The sequence below is a fragment of the Pleurodeles waltl genome, chromosome 6 (assembly GCF_031143425.1).
Source record: "Pleurodeles waltl isolate 20211129_DDA chromosome 6, aPleWal1.hap1.20221129, whole genome shotgun sequence".
NCBI classification, from domain to species: Eukaryota; Metazoa; Chordata; class Amphibia; order Caudata; family Salamandridae; genus Pleurodeles; species Pleurodeles waltl.
In genome coordinates, this window is record NC_090445.1 from 940,930,997 (window position 1) to 940,950,286 (window position 19,290).

Consider the following 19,290-nt stretch of genomic DNA (forward strand, 5'->3'; position numbering starts at 1 on the left):
ATACCAGCATTTTCCAGGGTCATAGTTAGACCCTCAATAGCAGCTAAAAGAGCAGATTTAATGTCTTGGGTGGCACATTCCGAGCCAGCCCTGTTGCATGATTTGTACCTGCACTGCCATAAATGTACTGAGGCCCTTTACATCGAGTAGACTCAAAACAGTGTATATAAATGTTAGCTAAGGAATGTAGATGACATGCTGTCTATTCATATTTATTTAATTTTGCTTTTTAGCTGCACAGAAACCATCACAACTTTAGAATCATTTTAGCATCGATATCATGCCACTGAAAACTGTTCAATATTGTATACAATATTTAACAAGTGTTTGCCATAGTAGTTCAGTATAAAAAGTGACTCTTCAAACATATTATTGGATATGTTTTCCTGTAATTAATGAAAGGAAACACAAAAAGAATTGCATATCAAAACCTATACTATTTTACACAGATGACAAATTATTACATGAGGGGGTTCAAGACAGGTTCACTAGATCAAATACTTAGAAACATTCCAAAGCACCTTAAAGGCTCATCTAATTTGTTAGTGCATTCCAATTTTTGGGACTAGAATTCATGCAGCTCAATTTGATAGCTCTTAACCTATAAAAACTATTTAAGTGTCAGACGTTTTCCTTTTCTACAAGCAGCACATTGGAACTGTCTCTCTTTGAAAAACAATTAATTGGGTTATTTTTTTATATGTTTATGACTAAACATTTGTTTTTAGAGACCAAATCAATTTCTTTTAGGGTTTTCTCTAGATCTATCTGAATGTAATGAAAAAGGATGAAGTCATCTGCGGGCACAAACATTTTTATCGCATTAGATGTCTCGTGGGTGATCACTTATATATAAAGAAATATTGATTTCTCGTTGTAGGCTGTTTTCTATTTGCCTGCCTGTAGTTAAACCATTAATGGTCTCTATTGAATCTTGTCCTTAGATGGCCAGTAAAAAGGTAAAGTCCCTTGGTCACTCCCACATGTTCTGATATCATAGTTTGAAGCTGGTACCTACATTATGTGCATAGCCTGCATGGTGTTCTTGAATCAGTTAAAGGAATGTGCCTGTTAATGCCATAAGACATCCTATGTTTCTAAATGTGGCCTCATAAGAATCACTGCATTCTACAAAATGCTATATTTAATTTTCTCCAGATACAAACATTATGTGAGCCCCACTAAAGCTGATTCAATCCTAAAGAAAACAGTATAAGCCCAAACTAGTTTTGTGTAACTCGAGCTGGTAGCACCTCTATGATAATAAAAATCTCTCAAAGACGTTTGTATGCATGTACTTGTTTCTGCAGTTTCAAAGGATATGGAACAAGTCCAAGACCATGTACAACGCTGATCAAGTGGACACCTGAATAATTTCCAAACGTGTTCTCACAGTAGTAATTCACTTTAGCAATCAGCGTGATATCAGCTCTTGCAATATACCAGAAAGACTTTAATATAACTACACACAAAACAGGAACGTTCACCATAATTGTGTTGGGCATGGTGTAAATTATAATAACATCAAACTCATCGCTACCCAAGACCTCGTACGAGAGGGCAACTCTGCCTGCTTCATGGCTTCCTGGTATACCACACTGATCCACCAAAGAGTGTTCTGCATTATGCAACATGTTTAGTGAAAGGCCGGGAAAAATTACTGCATCACCCCAACACTGACATATGTATTTTGGCTCTCCCTATGCAACTGCTTTGTCTTAAAAACATTAGCTGTGTAACTTTCGAAGCCATCAGAACTGTCCCTAACCCTAGTTTGCTGAGACGTTACTCATTCCTGTGGGAGTAAATCTCACCCAGGGCCAGGACATAGACAGACTAACGAGAAAGCAATATATAAAATAACAAGCACTGGCAATGCCAATAGGCATGGCTTAAGTCTGGAAGCTGATGTAAGCAGGGGCAGTGAGTTGAGTACATGCAGGAATGCTGTTATCACATTAATGAGCCCTATGTGCTTTGCCAAAGCAAGGACGAAGATAGCAAATAATGATTGCTTTTGTGGATAGAATTTATTTAGGAGATAAAGTACTGAATGTCTTTAGTGATGTGATTGAGTGCACTTTTTAGATGCAAAATAGTCCCTCGTGCTTTCCAAAAGAAGAACTTCCTAGAACACTGAACAATATACAAAACAACCACTAGCTTAACCCCTTCTGTGCCCAGGACGTAATGGTTACATCCTGAGGCACAGTGCTCCTGTGCCCAGGACGTAACCATTACGTCCTGGGCACAGAGCCCAGAGGGAGCGCTAGTGCTCCCTCTGTGGGGTTCCGCCCCCCACCCTCCTAAGGCAGGGATGGAAGGGGAAGCCCTTCCCTTCCACCCCCGACCCCTCCACCCCCCCTGTGACGCCAGCACGTGATTGCATGCTGACAATCACAGAGGCCTCCTCGGTGGCGCTGGAAGCTCAGCTTCCAGCGCGATCGGAAGAGAAATGGCCAGAGGGGCTTCAAAGGGAAGAAAATTAATTTCCTTCCCTTTGAAGTCTCTCTCAGCGTTTTAGTAGCCGGATTACAAGCAATCCGACTGCTAAAACACCCACTAGACACCAGGGAATTACTTTTCAAAAGGAAACTGGCATGATGGGAGTGACCCCTTGGGCAAGTGTCGCTCCCAGGGGGGGCATATTTTTATTTTAGGCCATTTCTGCCCCCTGGGGGCAGATTGGCCTATTGTTATTAGGCCGGTCTGCCCCCGGGGGAGCAGAAACCTCTAGATGCCAGGGCAAATGTTTTTTTTTTTTTTGTTTGTTTTTTTAGAGATGGGGAGCGACCCATTAGGAAAGGGTTGCTCCCCTGGGGGGGGCAAATTGTATTTAGACCATTTCTGCCCCCCTTGGGGGGAGATCGGACGATTTTAGGTCAATCTGACCCCCAAGGGGGGGAGAAACAACTAGGCACCGGGGATCTTTTTTTTTGCGCCAATGTCACGCAAGGGGAGCGACCCCGTAGGCAAGGGTCGCTCCCCAGGGGGGATATTGGGGACGGGGTGGGCAAATTTATTTTAGGCCATTTCTGCCCCCCCTGGGGGCAGATCGGCCTATTGTTATTAGGCCAAACCTCTAGGCGCCAGGGCAAATTTTTGGGGGGTGTTTTTTTAAAAATTTTTTTATTTATTTAGTTTTTAGATGGGGAGCGACCCATTAGGCAAGGGTCGCTCCCCTGGGGGGCAAATTATATTTAGACCATTTCTGCCCCCCTTGGGGGCAGATCGGCCGATTTTAGGTCAATCTGCCCCCCAAGGGGGCAGAAACAACTAGGCACCGGGGATCTTTTTTTTTGTGCCAAAGTCACACAAGGGGAGTGACCCCGTAGGCAGGGGTCGCTCCCCAGGGGGGTTGGGGGGGATTGGGGCCAAATTTATTTTAGGCCATTTCTGCCCCCTCGGAGGCAGATCGGCCAATCTGCCCCCGGGGGGCAGAAACCTCTAGGCGCCAGGGCAATTTTTTTTTGTTTGTTTGTTTTTTTAGAGATGGGGAGTGACCCATTAGGCAAGGGTCACTCCCCTGGGGGGCAAATTGTATTTAGACCATTTCTGCCCCCCTTGGGGGCAGATCGATCAATTTCTGTTAGGCCAATCTGCCCCCATGGGGGCAGAAACCACTTAGGCACTTGGGATTGGTGTGTGTGTATGCGTGTGTTTTCTTTAGGGAGGCAGCCCCTTGGGTAAGGGTCGCTCCCCATGGGGGCACATTACTGTTGGCCATATCTGCCCCCCCATTGGGGGTAGATGGGCCTATTTTTGTAAGGCCTATCTGCCCCAAAGGGGGGGCAGAAAGCCCACCAGAGGCCAGGGAAGTTTTTTTTCCCAAAAATAAGAGGGTGGGGGTATGGCGATACCCCCACCCCAAATAAATGGGGCCAAAGTTGTTCTGCCCATTAGTGGGCAGATGGGGCAATTACCCCTGATCCACACCCCGGGGGGGCAGAAAGTCTATTACATGCCAGGGAATTTTAAAAAAACTTAAAATATTGGGGTGGTGGCTATCAACCAGTATGGGCCTGGTTACGCCCCCACCTCAACTGAAGTGGGTAACAGTCTTTCAGCTCTCCCTCGCACACTAAAACATCTTATCCCACAGCAAGCAAGAAGACATTTGAAGATTTTGGGTTTTAGTTTTACATTTGGGCCATGAGAACTTGGCTTACTCTCAAAATCGTCCCACTTGGAATGGTGAGGGCTGCACTTTATGGACCTTGGACGCTGCCATGTAGAAAAATCCACAAGACCTAGACAGATCTGAAAACGAAACATCTGGGTGATACCAGGGTTGTGTGCTTCACATGCACCCCGCACCATTTTTGTACCCACAATCCCCTGCTAACCTTCAACTTTGCTGGAAGTCACACATTTTTCCCACATTTTTGTGATGGAACCTTCCGGAATCAGCAGGAATCCACAAAATTCCTACTACCCAGCATTGTCTCATCTATACCAATAAAAATTCTGCTGCACTTGTCAGACTAAAAATGTTTTTTTGCAAACTGCCCTCTTGGACCCCCTTTGTTCCCCCTCAATATCGACATGATTTTGGCTCTTCCCTTTCACAAGCACTCGGCACACCTACACAATTGAGGAATCATTTTTACCGGGAGACTGAGGGGAACATTGGGTGGTATGAAATGTGTCCCAGTGCGGTGATCCCACACAGAAATGTGGGAAAAATTTGATTTTTTAGCTAAATTTGAGGTTTGTTGAGGATTCTGGGTAAGAAAACATTGGGGGATCCACAAATGTAACACCTCACTGGACTCCCTCAGGTGTCTAGTTTTCAGAAATGTCTGGGTTTAGTAGGTTTCCCTAGAAGGCTGCCCACACAAGTGAGGTACCATTTTTATCAGGAGACTTGGCGGAACGCTGGGTGGAAAGAAATTTGTGGCTCCTCTCAGATTCCAGAACTTTCTGTCACAGAAATGAGAGGAAAAAGCGTTTTTTTGGCCAAATTTTGAGGTTTGCAAAGATTCTGGGTAACAAAACCTGGTCAGAGCCCCACAAGTCACCCCATCTTGGATTCCCCTAGGTGTCTAGTTTTAAAAAATGTGCTGGTTTGCTAGGTTTCCCCAGGTGCCGGCTGAGCTAGAGGCCAAAATCCACAGGTAGGCACTTCGTAAAAAACACCTCTGTTTTCTGTGAAAAAATGTGATGTGTCCATGTTGTGTTTTGGGCCATTTCCTTTCGTGGGCGCTAGGCCTACCTCCACAAGTGAGGTTCCATTTTTATCGGGAGACTTCTGGGAATGCTTGGTGGAAGGAAATTTGTGGCTCCTCTCAGATTCCAGAACTTTCTGTCACCGAAATGAGAGGAAAAGGTGTTTTTTTGGTAAAATTTTGAGATTTGCAAAGGATTCTGGGTACCAGAACATGGTCAGAGCCCCACAAGTCACCCTATCTTGGTTCCCCTAGGTGTCTAGTGTTAAAAAAATGTGCTGGTTTTCTAGGTTTCCCCAGGTGCCGGTTGAGCTAGAGGCCAAAATCCACAGGTAGGCACTTTGTAAAAAAACCACCTCTGTTTTCTGTGAAAAAATGTGATGTGTCCACGTTGTGTTTTGGGCCATTTCCTTTCGTAGGCGCAAGGCCTACCCACACAAGTGAGGTACCATTTTTATCAGGAGACTTGGGGGAACGCTGGGTGGAAGGAAATTTGTGGCTCCTCTTAGATTCCAGAACTTTCTGTCACTGAAATGAGAGGAAAAGGTGTTTTTTTGGTCAAAGTTTGAGGTTTGCAAAGGATTCTGGGTAACAGAACCTGGTCCGAGCCCCACAAGTCACCCATCTTGGATTTCCCTAGGTGTCTAGTTTTAAAAAATGCGCTGGTTTGCTAGGTTTCCCCAGGTACCGGCTGAGCTAGAAGCCAAAATCCACAGGTAGACACTTTGTAAAAAACACCTCTGTTTTCTGTGAAAAAATGTGATGTGTCCACGTTGTGTTTTGGGCCATTTCCTTTCGTGGGCGCTAGGCCCACCCACACAAGTGAGGTACCATTTTTATCGGGAGTCTTGGGGGAACACAGAATAGCAAAACAAGCGTTATTGCCCCTTGTCTTTTTCTACATTTTTTCCTTCCAAATGTAAGGCAGTGTGTAAAAATTACATCTATTTGAGAAATGCCCTGTAATTCACATGCTAGTTTGGGCACCCCGGAATTCAGAGATGTGCAAATAACCACTGCTTCTCAACACCTTATCTTGTGGCCATTTTGGAAATACAACGGTTTTCTTGATACCTATTTTTCACTTTTTATATTTCAGCAAATGATTTGCTGTATACCCGGTATAGAATAAAAACCTATTGCAAGGTGCAGCTCATTTGTTGGCTCTGGGTACCTAGAGTTCTTGATGAACCTACAAGCCCTATATAGCCCCACAACCAGAAGAGTCCAGCTGACATAACAGTATATTGCTTTCAAAAATATGATATTGCAGGAAAAAGTTACAGAGTAAAACGTGGAGAAAAAGTGCTGTTTTTTACCTCAATTTCAATATTTTTTTTATTTCAGCTGTTATTTTCTGTAGGGAACACTTGTAGGATCTACACAAATGACCCCTTGCTGAATTCAGAATTGTATCTACTTTTCAGAAATGTTTAGCTTTCTGGGATCCAGCATTGGTTTCTCCCCCATTTTGGTCACTAACTGGAAGGAGGCTGAAAGTACAAAAAATAGTAAAAATGGGGTATGTCCCAGTAAAATGTCAAAATTGTATTGAAAAATTGGGTTTTCCAATTAAAGTCTGCCTGTTCTTGAAAGCTGGGAAGATGGTGATCTTGCCACCGCAAACCCTTTGTTGATGCCATTTGCAGGGAAAAAAACACGAGCTGCCTTCTGCAGCCCTTTTTTCCCATTTAAAAATAAAAATAAAATGTCACTGTATTTTGGCTAATTTCTTGGTCTCCTTCAGGGGAACCCACAAAGTCTGGGTACCTCTAGAATCCCTAGGATGTTGGTAAAAAAAAGGATGCAAATTTGGCGTGGGTAGCTTATGTGAACGAAAAGTTATGAGGGCCTAAGCGCGAACTGCCCCAAATAGCCAAAAAAAGGCTCGGCACAGGAGGGGGAACAGGTCTGGCAGCGAAGGGAATAATGTAGTGCAGTGCTCATCTGGGTGAGGCTGAAATAAGCTATGTATATTTTGAAGAAGTGATACCAAATCGCCCATGTGGACGGAACCTTGCGAGGCCAGAATAAAAAAAAATCAGGGGAAAAAAAATCTGTATCATCTAGCTCTCAGGGATTGGAATAGGAGTCCTGTCCGGCCTGGCCCTTCTGCAGCTGAGAAAAGAATGGAAGACTCACCTCTTTAAAGAGTAATACATTTCAATGCGCTACAATTACCCCGTTTAACCCTTCTCTTCGCACACACTTTCCTGCAACTATTTCTTCGTTCCATGTTTATCTCACATATTTAAACTCAGAGTGAACGTTCATGCTGACTTAACATGGAAGCCGCCCTGACCAAATTAATAAAAGAAATGTCACGCGTGACAACCGAGCAAAATATTTACAGTAAGTGTGGGCCATAAATAGACAGAGGGTTCCATTCTGCCATTTTTTCAGGCCTGCTCGCTCTGTTGATCAGCATACTAAACCTAAATTAGGAGCCCGTTTGGACAGAGAACTTGGCTGTTTAGCACTTGAGAGGCCTAGTCTTTTTCGTGACTTAGTTTCAAATAAACAGTCCCATGAAACACGGCGTACATTGTTTTGCCAATTTGTTGCTGTTCATGTACATCAAAACTGACCTATTTCACAATGAATTTACGCTGCAGAATTACATTTGTTTAGCATTTTGCAAGCAGCTGTCCTACTGCAGTTCACGGACAATTGGGTAATGAAGTCCTATTTAAACGTGTCATAAATTTGTTATGCCAAACCCTTTACCCTTGTTCACTTCAGTTGACAGAAGAATAATAGTTTCAAACAACCGAGTCAGCCTGTTATTGTGGCCCTGTGACGAAAAACATACTCCTTTTTGCCAAGCAAACCTTTAGTTAAAAACACCTTAGGCGATTTTCTGGTCTCTGCTCATTATAATAGTGTATGCGGTTCAGTTCAGGGCGGTGTCTGTAGTTTTTCGTGCCCGATTGATCCCTTATACGAGACTTGGTTTGTTGGGATGCGTGGTTGCCCTCTTAGCCCGCGGTGGGGATTAACTGCCCCATTACATTCTGTTCTTTAGCCTGGCACGTACCCATACCCGAACGGTCTTATTCTAGGGGAATACCTGACTGATGCTGAGGCAACAGACACGTGTGTGCCAGTACTTGTGGTGGACAAAGTGAAGGAATGCAAAAATGGTGGGGGCCCCTGCAGAATGTGATGAGGATGCCCTGAGACTCCCATATGTCATGGATTGTCATCATCAGCCACCTGAAGGGTTGGTGCACCGCAGGAGTTGCAGGGGCCTGTGTTACTCCCCTGGGCAGACTAGTTCAAGGTTCTCTGGAGGGCAGGGAGTCTGAGAATACAAGTTAATCTCACGTGCAATTTGGAAGAGCTATAAGGTGATAAGGCTTTCCATTGACGTAAAACAAGGGCCAGGTTTGAAGTGCCACCCAAGCGGCAGACAGCTGTTATGCTATTCAAAAATCCATTGTGGCTTCAAACCGGCCAACTTTAAAACTGGTTTTACTTTGTGAAGAGAGTACTGGGAGAAAGGGACGTGGCCATTGTGGGAGGTATCTTTCCAGCACAACACTACCAGTCAACAATGGAGAGGAGTGGCGCTCAACTCCTGGCACTGTCTGAGGAGAATCCTCCCCTCCCCCACAAACTCCCACAAAACAGATTACAGATGTTTCTCAGGCTGCCTATGTCCTTGGGAGGATTTTAAACCCCTGACTGGACACAATGAGCTGGAGACTGGATCCCTGCAGGGGTTTCCAGCTCATTGTCTTCTGCTGTGTGATTAGGGTGACCACCTGGCAACCAGGCAAATTCTGGACAGAACGGTAAAAAGTAAAAGGGTCAAAATTCAGGACAAAGGGTCAAAATTTAGGACAAAAATTCAAGAACCAGCATCAGTTTTATAGATACACCCAAGAGCGGCCATGCCTCACTGTGTTGTCAGTGCATTTATTTACTCTTTTATAACATAGCACTATTTATTCACTGTGGTCTTTGTGTGATTGCCTCTTGGTATGCTGCATTCAGGTGTCACATCACGTCCTTGTTCAGTAGTAAATTAATTCCCTTCAGCACTGTATCAAGGCCATCACCCCTACCTAAATCTACTGAATCTTTCTGATAGAGAAAGTAGCAGCACTTTTTTGATTGTTTCTGAACATTTTAAAACCCCTGGCAAACAGTTTGGGAAACATTAAGGTAATTAACATTATGCTAGTTTAAACAAATTGAACAAAAAACATCTGTCTCACCCCAACCGCCCATGGACTATCAACCTAAAAAACCTTTGAGGCAGGGTAGATGGTGTGGGCAACAGTCTCATACCTAATGTCAGGATGTGAGATACCCACAACTTGTCTGTAGTCTCACAGCACTAGAGTGAATGTCTGGGACTCTACATTCATCTCAGAAATGGAACCTGGACTACCAATCAAAGATAATGAAAGAGGAGGATGAAATCGAGATCAAATGGGAGATTCACGGCAAGTGATTCAAAAGGTTGTTGCTAAGAAGTGGATAAATGAGGAAGAGAAGAACAAGGTGGGACAATCCTTAAAATCAGACAAGATGGGCCCACCAAGACTATCGGAAGGTATTGGGTACCTGGGGAGTTGTCTCTGCACACAGGAGAGAAACAGAAGAGGCACTGTCAAGTGGCTGAACGGGCAACACCCACCCACATTGGCAAACTCTTCTGGTGCAATGGTCCACTGTTCGTGCTTGTGAAGGGTGAGTAGGGGCCAGACCCTTGCAAAGTTGTGCAAGGCAATTGCCTGCTTTGTCCATGTCTTAAAATGGTTTTGAAATTAAGCAAAAGCCAAACTAGTGATCTGGGCTATCCCTAAGTGTCAAGTACATATAAGATCTTCAAAATATTGGGATGTAAATTGCACAAACAAAATGTAAACATTTAAAAATGTAATTAGTGTTTCTTTAACATATGCCCCTGTCTTTCCCTCTAAATACAATTATATCTCAGATTGAACTGGGACTCAGTTACCTTTCGATACCTAATGATTAATATCTACCATTCTCCCACTGATTTGCAGGATGGAAATCTTGGCAGAGCGTCACAGTCCCACCAAGCCCAGTTTGCTTTTTGGTCTTCTCTTCTGCTTTCTGTAGTGGGCCACGTGGCACTAGTGAAGATGGTGTGCTACCCCGATGATAGTTTTATTTTGCAATCCTACCCCTGCTCAACCGTCATTCCTTCTTCAGACATGCCACACATCTGATTTAGTCGCTGCAGCGCCGTCGGGTAGCTCTTTCCACTTTGAAGCTACCCGTGACTGCGGATGGATTAGGTCTTCTGGACTTAGAATGCTATTATTCAGCGGCACAGGTCCAATGCCTGCCTCCCTGCATGAGATGGGGTTTATCAGTAAAGACTTTTAAGGAAGGCTTACTGCACTGCTCATTGTTTCATACTGATCATTCTACCGATCACCATCTGGGGTTATCATGCACAGCTTTCTCTTGTCTTGCTAGAACTTGTAAACTCACTGACACGAAGAAACCCTGTGCTCCTGCACTACCTTTGCTAATCCTTTCCACTTGCAGAAAGCAACTCCATTAGTGTCATGCTGCACTTGTCTTAAAATTGGGGGATTTGTTTCTGGACTTCGAACTACTAAATTTCCAAACCCTTGTGGCAGACTACCATCTTCACCATGGTCAACTCCTTACTTAAAACTACCTTAAATAATCATTAAAAGGTCTTCTCGTCATGCTACCTGGGTGATTGATGTGGCCAAACCTCTGCAAGATACGGACTGGACTAAAATACTGGACTTTCCCCTCAAAGAATCCCATGGCTGTCACTTTAAGTACATTCATAGAGCTTCTTTGGGAATGCATTCCGCCCCTTGCTTGACATTGGCCTTCTGGTATTTAACTCACATTTTGTTGCTTTCAATTTGCTTGCTTTATTTGTTTTAGGCTAAGCACCTTGAGTTTGTCCCTTCCCTCACCCAAACCTTATTTGCAGTATCCTTCCGAGACCTCCGATTCTGTAAGCAGGCCTGTAAATCTTGTTCTTATCTCGTCACATTTGCTGTGCATTCAAAGAACAAGATCAGATGTCAGGATCTGTCTTAGATGGGAATTTAGGCCCATATGTACAAGCACATTTTCCCATAGACACAGAATGGATAAAACCCTTTGGTACATCTGGCCCTTAGTGTTTACTTTTCTTTCTCTGACTTCAAAGTGAGGGGATTTATGCGACAATCTTGCTGGATGCTGGGGTTAGGAAAGAGTTTTTTCTATCACATGACACCATTTAAATAAACCAGAATATATCAGAATTAGGAGTACAAATGAAGCACATTTTTGTTAATTCTGAACTGTGCTAGAAACAAATACCTTTTTACGATAAAAACAAATCATTGCATTAGGTGATGCAATTTCCACTCATCATCGTCTGTGCGCAGTATAGTTTGATTTGAAAAACTGTGTGCTTGGGCAAATGTAATGGTCATTTCAATTTTAAAAAATGTGTTGTCTGTAATGGCAGTGTGTTACTACACCATGCATACTCCACTCCACTGCACACCACTGCACCCTGCTCTGCATCATTCCACTTTACACCATTCCATGCCAATGCACTGTGGGACACTTCACTCATCCATTCTGAACTACTCCACATTATGCCACTGCACTCTATGCTACTTCACACTACGCCTTTCTACTCTACTCAGTACCACTCTACTCTGACAATGCACTTTACGCCTCTCTACACCACTGCACACTGCGCCTCTGCACGCTATACCACTCTACTATAGGCAACACCAATCTAGTCTGCACAACTCCACTCTATATCACTCTGCAACACTGCACTGTACGCCACTGCACTCTATGCTAAAACACTCTAAGCTAGTGCACTCAATTCTATGCCCCGGTACTCTACATCAATACACTGTAGTCACTCTAATCTACTCTGCACTTTATGCCACGACACTCTACACCACTTAACTCTATACCATCACACTCTATGCCACTCTGGGCAACTCCACTCTACCCTGCACCTCTCCACTCTAAGCCACTTCGCTTAACTGTGAAACAATCTACTTTACGCCACTGCACTCTGGGCCACTGCATTCTATACCACTGCACTCTACCCTGCACCTCTCCACTCTATACAACTGCTCTCTCCTTTGAAACAATCTATTCTACACCACAGCACTCAACGCAACTCCGCCCCACTACACTCTAAACCACTGCACTCTACTTCAGTGCACTCTATGCCACTGCACGCTGACACTCTACTCTGCAGCACTGCACTGGCTGACACTGTACCCTACACCACTCTACTCTGTACTACTGCATTCTGCACCAATACACTCTATTCCACTGCACTCTATACCACTCTACTCTGCATAACTCCACTCCACACCACTGCACTTTACAGCACTGTACCATGCTCTGCACTGCACCATTCTACACTACTCCACTCTGCACCACTCTACGCCACTGCAGTCTATGCCACTCGAGTCTACTCTGCACTCTATGCCACTGCACCACTCTACACTGCTGCACTCTCTTCCACTCTGTTGAATCCCACTCCACTGCACTATATGCCACTCTACTCTGCCCCATGCCACTCTATGCCAGTGCACTCTAAACAACTGCACTGCACTGTATGTCGCTGCCCTTTACTCTGCACCACTGCACTCTATAACACTGTTCTCTGTACCACTCTACACCAGTGCACTGACACTCTACACTGTACTGCTACATTGCACTCTCCGCCACTGTACTCTACACCACTCTAATTTGTACTACTGCATTCTGTCACTGCACTATATGCCACTGCACTCTGCATCACTCCACTCTACGCCACTGCACCCTACAGCACTATACTCTACTCTGCACTGCACCACTCTACAATACTCCACTCTGCACCACTCTACGCCACTGCACTCTCTGCCACACGACTCTACTCTGCACCACTCTACCCTACTGCACTATTGAATGCCACTCTACTCCACTGCACTCTATGCCACTCTACTCTGCCCCATGCCACTCCATGACACTGTACTCTAAACCACTGCACTCTACTCCAATGCACTCTAAACAGCTGCACTGTACCCCACTACACTGTACTCTGCACCACTGGTCCTATGCCACTCTACTCCACTCCTCACCATTTCCCACTAACTTTTAGCCATGATGAAGAGCAGCCACTCTCCTGTAGAACAAGGCTAAAACACATTGGCAAAGCCAATAAATCTTGGTAGACGAGACCTATTGGCTTTGCCTATGTTTTTTAGTACTATGAGGTACTGAGGTCCCTGAAAGAACTGTGAATGTGCAAGCCCTTATTTGAAAATGCATTTGAAACCTCGTCACGGGTAGTAAGCGCTATATGAATACAATTATATCATAATATAGGCTGCTACAAAATGTGCAAATACATTTTGGTTAAATAAAAAAAAGTGCTTCTAAAATACAGATTTGAATAATACAGAGTTTATACCTAGTACTAACATTTTTTATAACACTCATTTAAAACCACACACTCCACAGCTCACCTTGGAAGACCATTTCAGCACCTCTCTAAAAGAAAATATCTTTGCCATCAGAAAGCTTCAAGTGACTCTTTTGATTAAAGTCAATGCATGTTTTCAAGCCCCTTTGCATTTGCAGATTTACCAGTGGCCCACATTTGCATTTTTTAGGGAAGGAGACACCCTGGCAAGAAGATCTTTTCTTATCTGCCTGCCCCTCCTTCTCACAGAGCACAGGAGACTCCCTGCCTTTCAGTCCAGCTGGGGAAACTGATCTGTCCTAATTACATTTGTCCTTTAGGTTAAAGGCTAAAATTACAGACAAATGCTGTCCATTAAGCCTTTCATCACAGACAACGGACCGCAGGGCAAAATTACGGGCAGTCAGTAAAATATACGGATGGGTGGTCATCCTATGTGTGATGTCAGCTTTTCACTGAGCCAAAACCATGTGACACTCAGTGGCAACAAGGTTTTAAGCGAACAACGTCCCTCCATATCTCAGATAATTAATAACAGACACTGAAATGGATCCATATCTTGCCCTATATTCATGTCCTTAACTTAAATGACAAAATCATTGATCTATTTCTGAACAATTAATGTAAAAAACCTTATGGTTATCCATGTCAGCAATATGGTTCCTGTTTATATTTCACTTGCCTTTCTTAATAGTATCAGCTATTTCCAGAATGTTGTGATGATGTATTTTCTTTCTCTGTGTAGCGTATCACTCTTGTATGGTGCATACTTTGAACAGTTGCCTCCAGTGCTTAAAACAGGCCACAATTACTATTGAGATCTCTGGATCCGAGGCAGTCAGTGGGTCAAAAAAGTGTTCATCCATTCCATGGTCTCTTTCCAGAGCACACTTACCAATAGTGATATATTCAGTTGCAATTGTGATTCTGTGCAATTGTGTGTGAAGTAGATATACAGTTGTCAAAATATTGACAAGATCAAAATAATAGAAAAAGCAGTGCTTATAAGTGAGGAGGAATCACAAAAAATACTTTACATGTTAGAGCTCCCCCACACTCACTCTTTTTTTTTTTTTTACACCAATTAAAGTTGTAGGTGTGCTGTGTGAGTGGTCAGATCTGTGGCTTCTAGAATAATCGTTAATTATGCTCCTGAACCCACTCGAACGTTTGAAAGCACAAGTTTGTTATTTGTACAGGGTATGTAGGTGGATGTTGATACAAGCAAAATTACCATTGTATCTAAATCGCTGCATGTGTACAACTGGTTTCAGTGTTACTCCGTCATCAGTCGCTCGGCTCTGTGGCTGCTGCACGTGGTTCCCAGAGGTTATTTTGCCTGTCAGTGGTAACACAGAATGGCCTTTGGCTCCTAGATAAGAGACGCAGCCCTTATTAAATTGATGTCGATCCGCTCCCGAGGGCTCGGGATCAGACTGAAGTACTGTATTAATGGTGTGGATTCTAAGTGACACTGTGTCCTGCTGCTGACACAAAACACAGTATTGACTAAGTCATTAGCGTCTGACAGATGACTGACTTAAATTAATTCATTGGAAGCAAGTGGATTAACCCCTCACTCCCTTCCACGAGTAAACTTGAGTTCGTATGTGTGAAACTGAAATAAGGCCCAAAGTTTCCCTTTTTAATAAAATCAAAATTATGAAGTCCAGTTTGTATTTTAAAAGGGGCACATATTACATTCGTAGTGATTGTGTTCTGCCTTTTGTTTTTCCAGGCATTCTTAAAGTGCATGTTTTATGTCAGAGATATGCAACTTATGAATTGAAAGGACTATTTCCCATACCACGGTTGGTTGACTAGTCTAAGCAAAACCCTCGATAAAACCAGTTAGCAGCTTTAGTTACTCAGCTGTTCTTGCTCTGAAGTATGATAAAGAGATTTGAAAGAGATGTAAAAATACTTCCAATATTAAAGAAGTAACAGAAAGGGTAAATAACAACAGCCTGACTATACTGGTCGTGTTCATGTTGGCCTTTTTATAGGTGGTTTTAATCACATTTAATATCAGTGTTGTGTTGGTGAACCACAGTGCAGTTTTAGAACATTAACGTGGGGCACTTCTGTATAGTAATCTCTCCTTAATGCATTTGTTTGGTATTCTTGTATTTTCCAGGTTTTGTGAGTTATTTCTTTTATTTTTTCACTGTGTTCTTGACAATTTTGTTCATGATCCGGATTTGTAATGCCCCCTCATGTCAGTGCTGAAGTCAAGACGGATAATCCTATTGTTCTCATTCTATCCAGAAAAACTATTTGTATGTGCACACACAGGTGCAAGTCTTTGCAAACTCCAGTGACTTTCTGGATCCCTACTGAAGGAAACTGGGTTACTGGGTGAGGGGAATGAAACCCTTTTGAAGCAGCAACCACAGTTCTTGTCAAGGTGAAGAGCAAGCATACACAAAATTAACCTCTGCTTAACCCTCTGGTAGCTTGCCACAAATACAGGCATACTTACCCTAGAGGCAAAGTGTAAAGTATTTATGCAGCACTTCAAACAGCAATAAAGTGAAGGCACAACTCAAGAAAAGTCCCACACCAAGTTAGAAAGAGTAAAATGTAAGAATTTATTTTATACCAAAACAACAGTAATCTAACCAGTAGACCAGAGATTTAAAGATTTAAGTGAAAATAATGCCTAAAAATACAGAGTGCCAACTGAGGTTATCTGGTCTTGCCAGACTGGGACAAATTCACAAGTTAGGCCGACTGCGATGGAGCATGGGCTGGATACAGGGACCAAGTTAATCCCGCTGAACAATCTACCTCAAATCTTGGATTTGGAGCGTTGCGAGATCCCACGTCGCAGATGCATTACTCATCAGCAATTCCAAGGGTTGCGAGTAGCAATGCGAAGTCCTGCGACAAAGATGCTGTCAGGTCGCGGCGGGACCTGAATAATTACGCCAGACACAGGTAACGGTTAAGTACGTCTTTCTTTATTCTCCTACTCACGCGCACTGACTTCGCGCCTCCCTTTTCCTCCCTTGTCACCTCCCCTTCCTTTTCTCCCAGCCCAGTCCATTCTGACCTGGTTCGAGGGGTGTTAGGGCTCCATCACCCTCCTGCTCCTCTCGTGGTGTCGTCTTACCTCCATGACGACATCACATCCCTCCCCAACGGGGAAGGGAAACTTTTAACATGAACATCAAACTGAAAACTGGAAACCATTTATTTTGCCAACGTGGATTTCTGTTGAAACAGTTCTTGGCCCATGGATGAGTGCTCATGGGGTCGGTCAGTCATCGGCATAGTTCTCGTATCTCCGGGACGGGCCTGGATTGTGCCTCAGTAGGTATCTTCCTGTCCTGGATCGTTCTGACACTTGGCTCTCTCCTGTTCTCCCGTCGGGTGCTATTTCTCCACAGAGTTGTTCTTGCCTTTGTTCTGCTGTTGGGTGTGTTCCGTTGTGTTCCGGAGTGTCTCTCTCTTCTCTATTCGTGGGTATCGGTCCCCCTGCATCTCCGTTCAGGTCTGCCCATTCTTCTGCGGTGTCCTCACCTCCTTCATCTCTCCTCGCACAGGGTAAATGTTTGAACAGTGCTGCATTGCGTGTTACTGTTTCTGGCCCACGCCGAGCCGTTACCATAGTGCCTTTTATCTCCGTCACAGTCCATGGTTGTACTTCGAACGGGAGACGGAATTTTCCTCCTGGGTGGCGATCTTTTACCAGGACGGTGTCCCCGATCCGTAACGTCGTTTCACGGGCCCTCCGTTTCTGTGATGCTTTTGTGTTGGCGTTGGTCCTCCTGGTTTCTGACTTGTTTGGTGGTGGTGATCTTGCTGCCCATGATGGATGATGCGGGATGGCATCCGACACCACTCTCCCGAAGCAAAGTTGGCTGGGGGTGACTCCTGTGGTGGCGTGTGGCGTGACTCTGTATTCTCTTAAGAAAGCATATATTGCTCGTTCCGGATCTCTGCCTTCTGCTATCGCTATGCGGATGACCTTGTTGATTGTCTTCACAAACCTTTCCACCTCTCCGTTCGCTTGTGGCCACCGTGGCGTGATGCGCCGATGTTTAGTGTTTGTGGAGGCTAGGAATGCCGCCCATTCATGGCTGTTGAAAGGTGGCCCATTGTCAGTGCGCACCTCTCCGAAAAGTCCATGGGTGGCCATAATTTTCTCTACTTTGGGGATGACTGCATGGGCGGCTGTGGAGTGTACGACTTCGACTTCTGGGTAGCGAGAGTAGTCGTCTACCACAATGATCATATGTGAGCCATCAGGAAGGCTTCCGAAATCTGCACTGACCCGTTGCCACGGCGTTGTGGGTCCCTCCTCAGTAATGACTGGCGTTGGGGGGTCTGGACTGCCACTGGCTTGGCATACTAGGCACTGTTTTACCGTGTCTTCCACCATCTTGTCTAGGCCTGGGAACCACACTTTATCTCTGATACGGGATTTCGATTTTACGATGCCTTGGTGAGCCGCATGAGCCAGGGATACTTCTCTAGTTGTCAGGCTGGACTGGATAACCAAACAGAGGCCTCTCAGAAGACAGCCTTCTTCGCTTGTGGAGAGTTCTTGTCGCACATTGAATAGTGCATGCAAACGGGCTTGCGCTTCCTGTGTTCTGAAGGTGTCGGGGCGCTGCAGGGGTCGCCAGTTCCCCGTTCTTGTGGCTGCGATGGCTAGCTGTAGACACTCGTCTTGGGCGGTTGCTTCGATCACTTCACTGAGCGGTATGGGTACCGGCCTGGCACGTTCCACTATCGTTCTGACGTACTCTTCTGTTTCCAGTGCGTCTTCCGCTTCTTGCGGCGTGGCTTTGCGGGCATGCCGGGAGAGGAAATCCGCTGGGTTTCTTGTGCCCGGTTGGTACTCTAGTGTGAAATCATATTCCTGTAGTTGTAGGATCCATTTTTCTATTCTCGGTGGTGGCTTTGAAGATGAGCCTTTAAATAGAGGTAATAATGGTTTGTGATCCGTCACCACAGAGAATGGCTTTCCGTACAAATAGAGGTGATAATGGCGGCATCCCCAGTGGATAGCGATGGCTTCCCGTTCGATCTGCGAGTATCGCTGTTCCGTTGGTGTAAGCGTGCGGCTGGCGAAAGCAATGGGTGCCCATTCCCCGCAGTCCTGCTTTTGTGCTAACACCGCACCTAGTCCTGTGGGGCTGGCATCAACGACTAAATGTGACTGTTGTCGTGGGTCGAAAAATGCTAGCGTGGTTTCTGCGGATAATGCATTTTTCGTGGCTTGGAACGCATTCTCTTGTTCCTCGCCCCACTTCCATTGTCTATTGGCTTGTGTGAGCTCCCGCAGAGGTCCTGTGATGTCTGCCAGGTTCTGCATGAAACGACTGCAGTACGTGACCATGCCTAGGAAACTCCTTACCCCTGAAACTGATGTGGGCGCTGGTGCCTCTTGGATGTCTTTGACTTTCAGGGGGTCAGGTCCGACTCCATTTTTCGAAAATCGGTATCCAAAAAAAACAGATTTCCTGTTTGAGGAATTCACATTTGTCCTTATGTAGTGTTAGCCCTTTGCTTTGGAGCCTGGCAAATACTGCCCGCAATCTTTTCAAATGTATTTCCACGGTGGGTGCGTGGACTAGGATGTCATCACTTACTGGGAGGAACAGGATCCATGGGCTGGCTCTTGACTGGGTCATCTCTTTTCTCTATGCT

The 19,290-nt window shown here is 44.7% G+C and overlaps 1 protein-coding gene across 2 annotated transcripts in view; it reads left to right on the plus strand.

Moving 5' to 3' along the window:
• INPP5A (inositol polyphosphate-5-phosphatase A) overlaps positions 1–19,290 on the plus strand; it is a 1,526,322-nt gene that overhangs the window by 523,645 nt on the left and 983,387 nt on the right. The window lies entirely within an intron of this gene.